Consider the following 12437-nt stretch of genomic DNA (forward strand, 5'->3'; position numbering starts at 1 on the left):
ACATACGAGTCCTACTACTAATAACAACAACAAAAATAATAAGATAGAAGGAAGCTTTCAAAGATGATGGAGAAGGATATGGCATAGATTTTGGAACAGTTTGTGGCATAGGTGTTCATAGTGTTTACCTCTCTCCAAACGCATGAAGTAGTACACATTAAATATATAGAGATTTTTGTATAAAAATAAATTAAGTACAATACATTTACAATGATGACATTCCTGGGAAAACCTCATTTGGTCTTTTTGTGCTACATTTGTATCAGACACTAATATGTTATTTAGAATTTTGAGTGTATTTTCTGTTCATCTGTGATTTTTTTTATGGCTTCTTTCTTTTAAAGGTCTGTATTAATGTTATACTTACGTTTTCCTCCATTCTCTATGACCTAGAGTCTAGTGTGGTTAAAATCCAGTATTTCAAGGAAATATTTTTCTTTGAAGTTTAGGAAGACCTTATATTATATTATAATATTATATTATATTATGAATATAATTTTATATTGATCAGCCAGCCCCTTTTCCTAAAAGGGTACCATGGTTACCCTATGATTCCTGAAAATGCTATTTTCTCATTCCTCTGTTCCTCTCTCTGTATCAATGCCTCTTGGTTTTGAATTCAGTCTCTCTTCACTTAGTTAATTTGATTTGGCTAATACACTAGCTCTCTTGCTTTTGTTCTCAGTTCTGTGAGGACAGACTGAAAATTGAGCCCTTAGATAATTCTATGATAAACTGCAATTTATAAGCTATTTTCAGTTATGTAGACTTATATATCACCAAATCAATCATTTAATTCATAAAAGTTCTATGTTGTATTTTATTTTATAATAAGGAGTATTTTTTTACTCAAACAATGTTTCCAGGAAATTTAAGAAAATGATCTACCAGTTTGGAGAAAATTCTTTCAGTTTACATCAATGATAAAGACTTGTATCTTCAATCTGTAAAACATCCTTGAAACTTAATAATAAGAAAAAATAAACAACCCAATTAAAAATGAGCACAACATTTGAACAGTCACTTCACAAAGAGAAAAATAAACGGAAAATAAGCACATGGAAATAAACTTAGCATCATTTTCCATTAGGAAAATGCAAATTAAGGTCACAATGAGATATCACTACACGTCTGTTAAAATATCCAAAATTAAACAGGTCACCTGGTAAACTGAAAAACAATCTACAAAATACCGGATCATTAGTCCTCAAAATATCTAATAAAACCAGGAGTTGGTGGAGTAAATGGGATAGTCGTATAGTATTGTGGAAACATAAAATAGTAGAACATCTCTGGGGAACTATGTGACAATTCCTTCAGAATTCAAACATATACTGTACCTAATATGTGACACAGTTCTTCTACTCCCATGAAAGCATGTCTTTACAAACCTCTTATGTGATTATTTATAGAAATTTTATTTGTAATACCTCTAAATTGAAAACAACTAAAATTTTCATCCATAGATGGATGGATACACACATTGTGGGAAGACTATGCGATAAAATACTACACAGTAATAAAAAGGAGTGGACTACAAATACCTGCACAAGATAGATGAACTCAAAACAATAATGCTAATGAAAAAGTCAGACATCTGCAAGGTTGAGGATGTGGGTACAGAGAGGGGTTATTTATAGTAAGGGAGTTCACAAGTCCATGAAAAAAAAAATAAAAAACTTTTGAAAGTGGTGGATATATTCATCGTATGGTTTCATGAATTTATACAAAACTGATTGAACTGTACCCTTGAAAATAGTTCAATTTATTACACATTGATTTTTACCACTGTTAAAATTAAAGCTGTTAAAATTAAAGTTTGATTTATGTTAGATTTTAATTGAATGAAAATTTAACTGTTTTCTTCTTCATATTAAATATATTCTTTACTTTCCTTCAGACTGGTCCTGAATGTCTCATTTCACAAAGGATTTGGTGTATTAAATTCTCACTATTTCTTATAACTTTCTGTATTCCCATTTAGTTCTTATTTCCTGAGATATATTTACCTTGTCAATGTCCCCTCATTGTCTCTCAGTACTAGTATGTCCTGCTGAGGGCCTCCCCTGGATTTAAATACCCACCCCTAACTTCTATAGAGGGGAGATTTTGTTAAACTTAGCATGAAATTCAATTTTAAAGTAGGTATATAATAAGTGTTATAAGAGTTATAAATATTGGAAATGGTTAGGATTAAGTACTGACTGATGTGAAAAGAGAGTATTTGAGCATTAAAAAATGATTCAGTATCTGTTTTTGAAAAGCATTATCAGTTGCTTTTCTGAATCTCTAGTCACTCACTTAGACACCCCAAAATCCAGGGAGGCAGATACCCTCAGTATATTCTAGGAATGATTCCACTTATCTTTTTAGAGTAATAGTATCACTGTTAATTTCTATAATAGAAGGAGTTTTATACACATTAGAGTTCAGGAGTAAGCAAACTAAGGCCCAGTGTCTGTTTTGGTAAATAAAATTTCATCAATAAAGTTTTATTGGAACACAGCCATGCCCATTCTTTTATATATCCTTTAAGTCAACTTCCTGCTCCCATAGCAGAGTTGAGTAGCTGCAGCCATTAGAAATAGTATGGACCTCTTGAAAGCCTAAAATAATTATTTTCTGTCCTTGTAAGAAAAGTCTTGCTAGCCCCCATGGTTAGTTAGAATTGATGATAGCAAACACTTATAGTGCTTATGTTCCAGGCTGTTTTACTGTTTTACTGTTTTAGGTAAAAACATGAATTCTAGTAGTCATAATAGCCTCATGAGGCAGACAATGTTACAATGCCTACATAACAGATAATGGAACCAAGAAACTGAGAGGTTAAGCAATTTGTCCTAAGTTTTAAAGCTATAAAGTAATAGGGACAGGATTCAAACAAAGTAGGCTGGACTCTATAATGGAGGCTTTTAACATGGTCTCATAGCACTGCTCCGACTGAAGAAATAGAAGACATGCAGAATATTTATTAAAATTCAGCACGTAGAATGTATGGTGAATTATGGCAGACAGCCAACTAATTGAGAAAAGCTGAGAATCAGTTAAATTACAAGAAAAAAGATGAGGCATATTTCTTTAGTTTTAGATTAATTATTGCAGTTTCTGCAGGCTTATCCATGAAAGAACTGTGACTAGATAATTTGAAAAAAATTCATTTTGCCCTTTAAGAAATTGTCTCTTTGAGTTAGACCCATATCCCTACAAACTGATGTTTATAGGGGCATAGACTACAGATTGAGGATTGTTTTGTCAGCTTCTCTGTTTCTGTCTTCTTTTGTTTCTTTTTTTCTTTTTTATTTTTTTTTTTGGTTTAGTGTCATATCCATGAAACTATTCCACCAAGGAATTAGAATCGTTTCCAAAATTTCAGTTTCATAACTTGGAGTTTCCCTTAAAGCTGTTTTCTATTTTCTGCATAATTATAGCAGAGAAATCAGTAAACATTTATTTCAGTAATTGTGTGTAACTAAAACATGTGAAACAAAACAGGCTCAAGAAATTCTGACAGCTTGCTTATTTTTCTTGAAACCATTTCAGTTTGGATTTTTGACACATATTAGTTGTCTTAAAGAAGTTTGAAATTGCAAATATACAATTTGGTAACTGTTTTTATGAAGATTTCACTTATGATCAAAGTTTTGCACAAACTACTATTGAAAAGTAGTATTTTATAAAACCACAACTTTATTTATTTTTGGACTTGATTTTTAGTATTTTTTCTCTTTTAGGGACAAAATAGATACTTCTTTCAATATGGGAAGCATGAACTTTGTTCCTCATGATATATGAAAGCAATCTTTGTTCATTAGAGTCAAATAATCTCAGAAGCTATAAAAATGTGTGCATTTTTTTTTCTTACTAAGCACCTATAGACTACCTGAGGAATTAAAGAGTATTTAGCACTGTCTTGTCCTACAAAGAGATTAAGCATGGTTAGGGGTAATAGAACACGTATACAAATGCTTGTAATAAAAAATGCAGCATAAGATCAGTTTCATGTAAGACATTTCTAAAATTCTGGTAAGTTAAATAGCATAACAGTAATAAAAAAACCTGTTTAGGAGAATTATATAGACTGACACAAAGTACACCTTTATAAGGAACAGTGCCATTGGATTGATATGGAAGAGATAATCTTTACTAGTTTACCTTGGAAATACTTCATGAATAGGTTTGTGTAGAAAGAAAGAATTAGATTATGATGAATATTAAATGTATCTTTAAACACTTGTTTTTTTCCAAACAACTTTCATATATCTATATGATTTTACAACCTATAGATCATGTACTATTGTTATTCTCATTTTAAAAATAATCTGAGATTAGGAATTAAATGGCTTTGTACACAACTGGTAAGTGTTGGAGGTACTATTTGTAGCCAGGTCTTCAGAGGAAATTCTGGGCTATCGACGTGAAGTTAGAAGTCATTAAAATGTAGGTGACATTTATAGTGGTGAGATTGGCATGAGCAGTGTAATGATTGTTGGTTAAGAAGAAAAGAGGTCCAAGTACTTAGTTCAGGAACACCCCAATGTTTTGAATCTTGAAGATGAGGAGGAACCAATAAGGAGCCTGATATTAATGAAATTGCTTAGATAGATGAAATGAGGCATTGAATGTGGGGAAAGCTGCATGTTGAAACATGACATCAAGCTGCATGTTGAAATGTGACTTCAAAGCAACCTAGAGATTTTTCCTTAGACTGTTGCTATAATTAACTTTTTGTCACTGTGACCAAAAGCCTTGACAAGAACAATTCAGAAGATGAAAGTTTATTTTGGTTCATGGTTTCAGAGGTTCAGTTCATAGTTGGCTGACTCCATAGCTCAGGGCCTTAAGTGAGGCCTAACATCATGGCAGAAGGACTTGGTGGAGGAAGGTAGCTCAGAACCTGGCAACCAGGAAGTAGAGAGAGAGCTCTACTCATCAGGGACAATTTATATAACCCAAAGCCATGCTCCTAGTGATATATCTCTTCTAGCCTCACCCAAACTGCCTCCAGTTACCACCCAGTCAATCCATATTGGTGGATTAATCCACCGATTGGGTCATATGTCTCATAATCTAATCATTTCATTACTGAACATTCTTGCATTGTCTCCCATGTGAACTTTTGGGGGAACCACATATCTAAACCACAGCAACCATGCTATTAGCCTCATGTTGTAAGAAGCATTGAGTTGTCCAAGAAAAGTCCATGGTAAAACACTTTAGTGATTAAATATTTTTATTTATTTGATGGAGCAAACCTATGTTTATCCAGCTGTCATCAATGTTTATTCAACAGTGAGAAGAAAATAATAGAGAGTCACCATCCTCATTTTCATATGAAGAACTTGACACCAGAGAAGATCAGAGGGTTGCAAGTAACTTTACAAGTAATACCATCACAGTTTTTTTTTTTCTAGTATCTGCTATAGTCCCTGCTAACAAAATTCTTGATGGATTTGTAGAGTGACATATTTATAGGCAGGAAACAACTGGCGGCCACATTAAAGTAGAGAAAAATAACTGATGTTAAGGAATATACTAGAGGAATATAATGGAACACAAACTATTGAGCACACTATTTGGTCTGTGGGGACGGGAGGAATCACATGGTGGAAGAAATATTAACTGAGAGTCAGCAGACTTGGATACTAGTTCTGGTCGCTGGGTTTTCTGGAAGCCTTGATACCAGTTTCTCAGACTAAGAATGTTGCTGAGAGCATGGCTTTCGCTTAGGAAAGGATTTGCAATCTAGTGAAAATGACCGGGAGGACACACAGATCTTGGAGCTCTCCAGGGATCAGGTTAGGCTGAGGAAGGTCACAAGAGCAGAACTTTTCTTTTCCTCTTTCAGTATTGTTTGAATTGTTTATAATGAATATATACTACTTTCTTCACTTTCATTAAAAAAAAAACAGAAATGGGAACAACTGTAAGACAAAATTTAAGGAAGTAATTTCTTAACACCAATAGAAAGATGTAGTGCATTATCCATGTGCTCTCTAAATCTTATTCTCCTTCTATAAAATTAGGGAGTTTGACAGAAGCCCCCAAACCAAGTTTGACATTAGCATCTGTTTTTGAAAATAAATTTTTTAGTTGCAGATGGACACAATACCTTTATTTCATTCATTTACTTTTATGTGGTGCTGAGGATCAAACCCAGTGCGTCATATGTGAGAGGCAAGCACTCCACCACTGACCTACAACCTCGGCCCTGACCTTAGCATCTTGTGAGCCTATGTTGAGTCACACTTTTCAAGATGTGGGGCCCTTTTATGCCTACCTGTATACAAGCAAATTTTTGTACCAAGATTTTCAAGAAAATCAGGTAACTGAAATGTGGAACATAGCGATGTGAAATTATAATTCAGATTGGCAATGAGTAATTTAATAAAATGATACATTATTTCAAATAACCATACCAATGGCTTGAAGTAGTTATCATAATTACAGCCCAGTGTTTAATTTTACTTAGGAGGATATTGGGGCTTATTGAAATTAAGTGTCCATGATCCTGTGACTGCTGAGCATTGAAACTCAAGGCTGAGTCTATGACCTAAAATCTTATTCACTAAATCCATCTTCTTTTTGTGATACATACCACTAAATTCATCTTCTGTCTTTTGAGGTACATACCATCCTTGATGTGGAGAAGTAGTGATTCATTTTTGGTTACACAGTGGGGAAATCCAGTCCTTGGTTTTTGTCAAGTGCTCTCATTTCCAAACCCAAACCCCACTTCCTTTTTTTTTTTTAAGTCAACTGTGTTCACTGTTCAGTGTCTTTCCTGTGCCTCATGTGACATAAGCCTACCCTCATATTCATCAGAATACAATGAATTATCCCAGACTTAATGTTTCTAAAACACAAATGGTTTGCGATTCATGGGACTGTGAATGAGACAGCGATTTTTTTTTTTTTTTTTTGCTACCAGGAGACTTAAAGTCAAAGTGTTCTTAAAAATGATATTGTCTCTATATCCAGAAACTGACCATAGACTTTCTGTTGAAAGCATTGTTGTTGTGGTTAACAACCTGGGGCCCAAATATCTAGTTTCTTGGCGTCTTTTTTGTCCTAGCACACTGCTCAGACCCTTCTGGCTTGAGTCCCTGACTTCCATTTCTGTTCTCTCACTCATGAAGCCCTCCCAGGTCCCACTTTCTCCTTTGCTGCTTTCCACTTCTCATTCCAAAACTTGATTTGGTTTGCTTATTGCTCTGATTACGCACTAAGTTTCTGTGACCCATGTGAATAGCTCTCAGACTGCCCTAGGGTAGAAGAATTACTCGGAGCAATTTTTAGAATTACAGATTCTGAAGTATAGACCAAAAGTGCAAAACTGAATGCCTAGCAATCTATATTGGAAAGAGTGCTTTCTTGCACATCCAGATTGGGAATCTTTGCCCAGGTGATGTCTTTATCTAAAGCAGGTTCTCAAGTAGATTTTTCTCTGAGTGTGAGATGTTAGGGACTTGAGTGTCATTCTGTCATGGCACCTTGATTAAAAGCTGTATTATTGAGAGGGGCTTATAACAAGAATATAGTTTAAATGCCAGAAAATATATCTGTTTATACTTACAGTTGTGTAAGCACATCAGAGTAAATTACATTTAGAATTCTATTTCCCATAGAGATGCTCATTTTACCATATAGTACATAAAAAACTTTTGGGTTGAATTCTTTTTCTCTCTTTCCTTCTTTAATCAAATGAAAACTATTTTAATTGTGCTTTGGAGTCCACAAGCAAGTTTTTTTTTTTTTTTTAATTATCATTGTGTCACATGAACTGTAATTATGTTTTTTCCAAGCAGTTTTTGAAATAAGTGATTCAGCCAATTTCTCAGTGGATACTTACCTTATTTTTGAATAACAAATCCAAATCATTTTTAAAAATCTCCTTTAGTATACAATGAGTTTGTTATGATTAAAATACTCAATAAGAATAAAGTTATTTGTTGATTGACTTAGCAAATAGTGTCTATAATGCTAAGAGTCTTATTAGGTGCTAAAGAGAAGCACAGATTATGTCCTCATGTTCTTGACTACTGCCTATTTTTATTGTGGGAGAAAGAGCCATTTCAGAGCTGAGTGTTCCTGTACAATACTTCACGCTACTTTTCTTGCAGAGATTGCACACGTAGATTACTTTTGAACTATGGTTTAATTACAGAGAACTCTTTAAAGCACATAAAATGACATATAATTTATTCACCTGAGAAATTCAGGGCAAAGCTGATCCTGCTTAGGTATGAAAGTCTAGTTGAAAATATGTTAATACTGTGTTTCTGGGCAGAATCTCATATGATTGAGCCCTTCCATTCTGCATCTTACCCTTAATTTGCAGACATGAAAAGTAACAGCTGTCTCATAATAACCATTTAAAATGAGGTGCTATATAAAACATTTATATTTCAGTTTGTAGTCAATTTATAGCATCCACTGGGTAAGGTACAAAACTACAAGAAGGTCAGTGTAGTAAATCTCTTTCATTCTCTGATTCTTCCCCTTAATTGGTTCTATCACCAACAATAAATGACATTTAGACTCTTCAGGAATGTTTACTTACCTTTTGTATTCATTACTTTCATTAAATAGTGTTTTGTTTGACTTTTTATCTATTGTTATGTGTAAAAGGTTCATAGGATTTGTTTTCTGTTACTATTTCAGAAAACAAAAGGTCTACTAAAAATGTTATATTTATATAAAGTTGGAGGAGACCTGAATTACCCATGTTATTTTCCCTATACTTTTTCTAAGCAAACATAGTTTTAAAAAAATTTCATAAATAGCTTTCTTTGGTTTATAGACAAAATGCATACAATAATCAATTTTTCTGAGATAGTTTTAAATTAAGATAAATCCATTTCCACATTCAAGATATCAATACAGCTTAATAAGGTAGTAGATTGGAATTTCTGCAGCAAATCAAAAACATTTAGAGGAATGACAAGAAATGAGTAATTGATTCTAGGAAGTGCAATTTATACTGCTATTCAAATGCATAGAATACTTTCACTTCAGAAAATTTGTGAGGGCAGGATGGTCAATCCAGCTCAGTGTTACTGGAGAGAAACCAAGTGATGGCTTTGATGGACAGAGGGTCACATCTGGATGCTGGTAAAGAGTGTGCTTGTGAACAACTATGGAGAACCCAAGATTTTGCCTTACCAGCAGGCTAGCTGGTAAGTAAGCCTGCCACCATTTCATAAATGCTGGCAGAAAGTCTCTTTTTCAGAGACAAAGAACTTTATTATGTTCAGTACAGCAAACAGTATGAGCTTGATGTTTGCGTGTGTGTTTCTTGTACTCTCCATCCTTCAGGTGTGATATAGAATAGGCCAGACAGATCTCATGAATGAAGAGAATTTTCATGACTACCAAGGAACCCAAATTTAGGAACTCTTATAATAGGTTCCAAGCAAACCTGTCCAAACTTTGTCCCAGAGAGAGACGTTACACTGATCAAACAAATCTGTCCTCTGCCATGACTGGCTAGCTATTGTCTATGGAAAACTCCTTGAAAAGATACTTAGAACAAAGGACACCAATACTTTTGCTTGGATGTGCAGAAACCCAGAAGAACCTTGGAGAATCATCTCTCAACAGGCCCAAGTGAGGAATAGGTTGATTGTTAAAACTATTTCTACCAGATTGTATCTGCTTTTATCATCCTTATCATAGGTGATATTGATGGCAATCTGCCTAAAACATAAGTAACTAGAAGTACAGAGGGTAATTCCCCATGATTAGGCCCCTTTCGCTCACATCTACTATATTGTAAGTATGTCGGCCTTTGTGAAGTTCTTGGAAAAGTGTTAATTATTACAATATGAGTATCCCTTATCCAAATGAGAACAGAAGTATCAGATTTTGGAATTTGGACTATTTGCCATACATAAATGAGATATCTTCAGATAAGACCCAGTCTAAATACAAAACTCATTCATGTTTCATGCTCACTTAATACACTCAGCCTGAAGGTAATTTTATACAATACTTTTAGCGTTCCTGTGTTTTCACTTTTGTCTGCTATGCGAGGTCAGGTATGGAATTTTCCACTTAGAGTGTCTCATGAGTACTCAGAAATTTCATATTTTGGAGCATTTATGATTTGGACTTTTTAGATTAGGGAAGGCTGACCTGTAATGGCCTGGAGTGGAATTGTCTTTTTAAAAATGATTTTATTAGTACATGATAGTCGTACCTATCAGTAGGGGTCATTTTGACATCATCGTAAATATATATAATGAAGTTTCCTTCATTTCAGTCCCCAGTACTTTTCTTTTCCTCCCCTCCTACCTCCTCCTTGGTCCCCTGCCTCTACCCCCCTGGGATTGTCTTTTAACCAATATGGTCCCAGACAAAAGAAAGAAAAAGTGCGAGAGAAACAAGGACCAGCTCTAAAGGACTATATAAATACTGAGAACAGGATTAAGTCTCTTTCTGCAGTTATATCTTGTGGTTAGGACTGAAGGGTTATGATGACTGAATGATCGGATAAACTACTGGTTCATATCTTTCTTTGTCAGGTATTTTTTTTAACTGCCTGCCAGGAAGATGGCTTTTTTGAAGTGAATTTTGTGTCAACTGTTCATATGATTGAAGTTATTAATGCTGAAGATTATTTACTCATCTGCCTTCAATGTTACCAACTAGAAAATGAATGCCCGGGGAAGACTGGGAGACTTGCCTAGAGTTACACATCGAGAGCTAATCCCTAGCATCTCCCTCAAAAGAGAGAGTGAGCGCCAGAGAGCGTGAGAGCACACAAGACTGATCTCAGCAGGAATTATAATTCCCCTCTCTCTTTAAAACTCCACTTGTCACTGTGAATACCCACACAAATTAGTATTGCACTTGGGAACGGTGCAGAAGGTATGAAGGCTCATTCCAGTCTGTGACTGGAGCTTGGCCTTAGTCTAGAAAAATATTAATTGCCATTCAACATCACTTAAAAAGGTGACTCTCTGAGATACAAAGACAGGGTTTCCTTGAGTACAATAAACAAACAATTAAGCCAATAATCATTTACCATTGAAACTTTCAAGTTTTGAGAAATCGGCCTGGTTTCGTATTTGGTGAAAGGCAGAGAGGTTTAACTACTTTCACCTGCAGGCAGAGGCAGTGGCCATATTGACCTGGGATGGATCTTGGAGAGCATCCCCTGGGATGATTTTCTTCCTAGAAACTGCAAGCTCCTGGAAACTGTGAGGCAGGGTAGAGGGATACACTCTGAGTGCCGACCTGCATCCTTACTTATTTATAACAGAGTCATTCTGCTTTCACAGGTCTTACATCTGGCTTCTGTGATTTAGAAAACAAGTTTCAAAACTTAGCAATCAAATATCCTATTGGTGTTTGGACACATGCATTTATTAAGACTAAGGGAATGCACATTTATGATTTGTATATTTTATACATTTGCATTTGTTGTATTCCATAAACATTATTGTCCTTGATGATAGCATGCTGAAGTATTTAGGAGAATGTGCACTGCTGCTTGTGATTTACTTTGAAATGCACCAAAAATGAGGTGGATTTATGGGTAGATATAGAATGGATACACAGGAAGCAAGCACAGTAACATATCATGGTAGGATGTATGGGCACATGGGGCTTAGTGTGCAATTCTTTCAAATTTGCTGCATATTTGAAAAATATTTAATAAATTATTTTGGGAAAAACTTACCAGGATAATTCAATTCTGTTATTTTTATAGTTAAGGAAAGTGGGACTCAGTGAGAATAGGGTAAAATCATTGGAAGAGTGAGCACTGGGACCAAAAATATCTTTGAAGAACTGGTTCCACTGCTTGTCTTCAGACTCATACTTGAGCATTCAACCCAGGTATATTTACATAAATGTCAAAAAGACTGTGAGTACTATAAAAGAGGAAAACAGGCACTCTGCAGGGTTATTGAAACTCTTCCTTTCACTGAGGGTCATCCCACCCCCACTTTTATAATTTTTCATTCTGATAGTGTGGAGGTGATTTGGGGAGTTCTTGTAGTTTGATACAGTAGAGCTGAGTGTGAATTTATATATTCTATGATACTTAAGGGACAATTTTTCATTGTTTTCTATTTACATATACATAAACGAATATGGTCCTTTTTTGATGAACATATTCCTTTTTACGTACAGATGTGCAGGAGACTGCTTTAGAAAAGGTCCATGGACTTTGTATATATATACTCCTGCTGTTATTTTAAAAAAGGAAAACAACAAAAAAGGCTTGGATTCTGGTCTTTGACTTGCATAAGTCACCATGAAGGGTCATGTGAAAAGGATTTCTTATTTTTTCTGATACTCTACTAAAACATTTAAAGGATCTGTAGTTAAGACTGATGTACATTTTAATTCTGGTTGTGGTATTGGTAGGTGTGAGAACTTGTGGGAGTTACTCAAATTCTCTGAGCCTTTTTTCTTTAGGTATAAAAAGT

The 12437-nt window shown here is 34.7% G+C and overlaps 1 protein-coding gene across 5 annotated transcripts in view; it reads left to right on the forward strand.

Annotated features, from left to right (window-relative positions):
• The window catches only part of TLL1 (tolloid like 1), a 205825-nt gene that overhangs the window by 18947 nt on the left and 174441 nt on the right, over window positions 1–12437 (forward strand). The gene's annotated exons all lie outside the window — the stretch shown is intronic.

This window comes from Sciurus vulgaris, assembly GCF_902686455.1.
Source record: "Sciurus vulgaris genome assembly, chromosome: 5".
Taxonomy (NCBI): domain Eukaryota; kingdom Metazoa; phylum Chordata; class Mammalia; order Rodentia; family Sciuridae; genus Sciurus; species Sciurus vulgaris.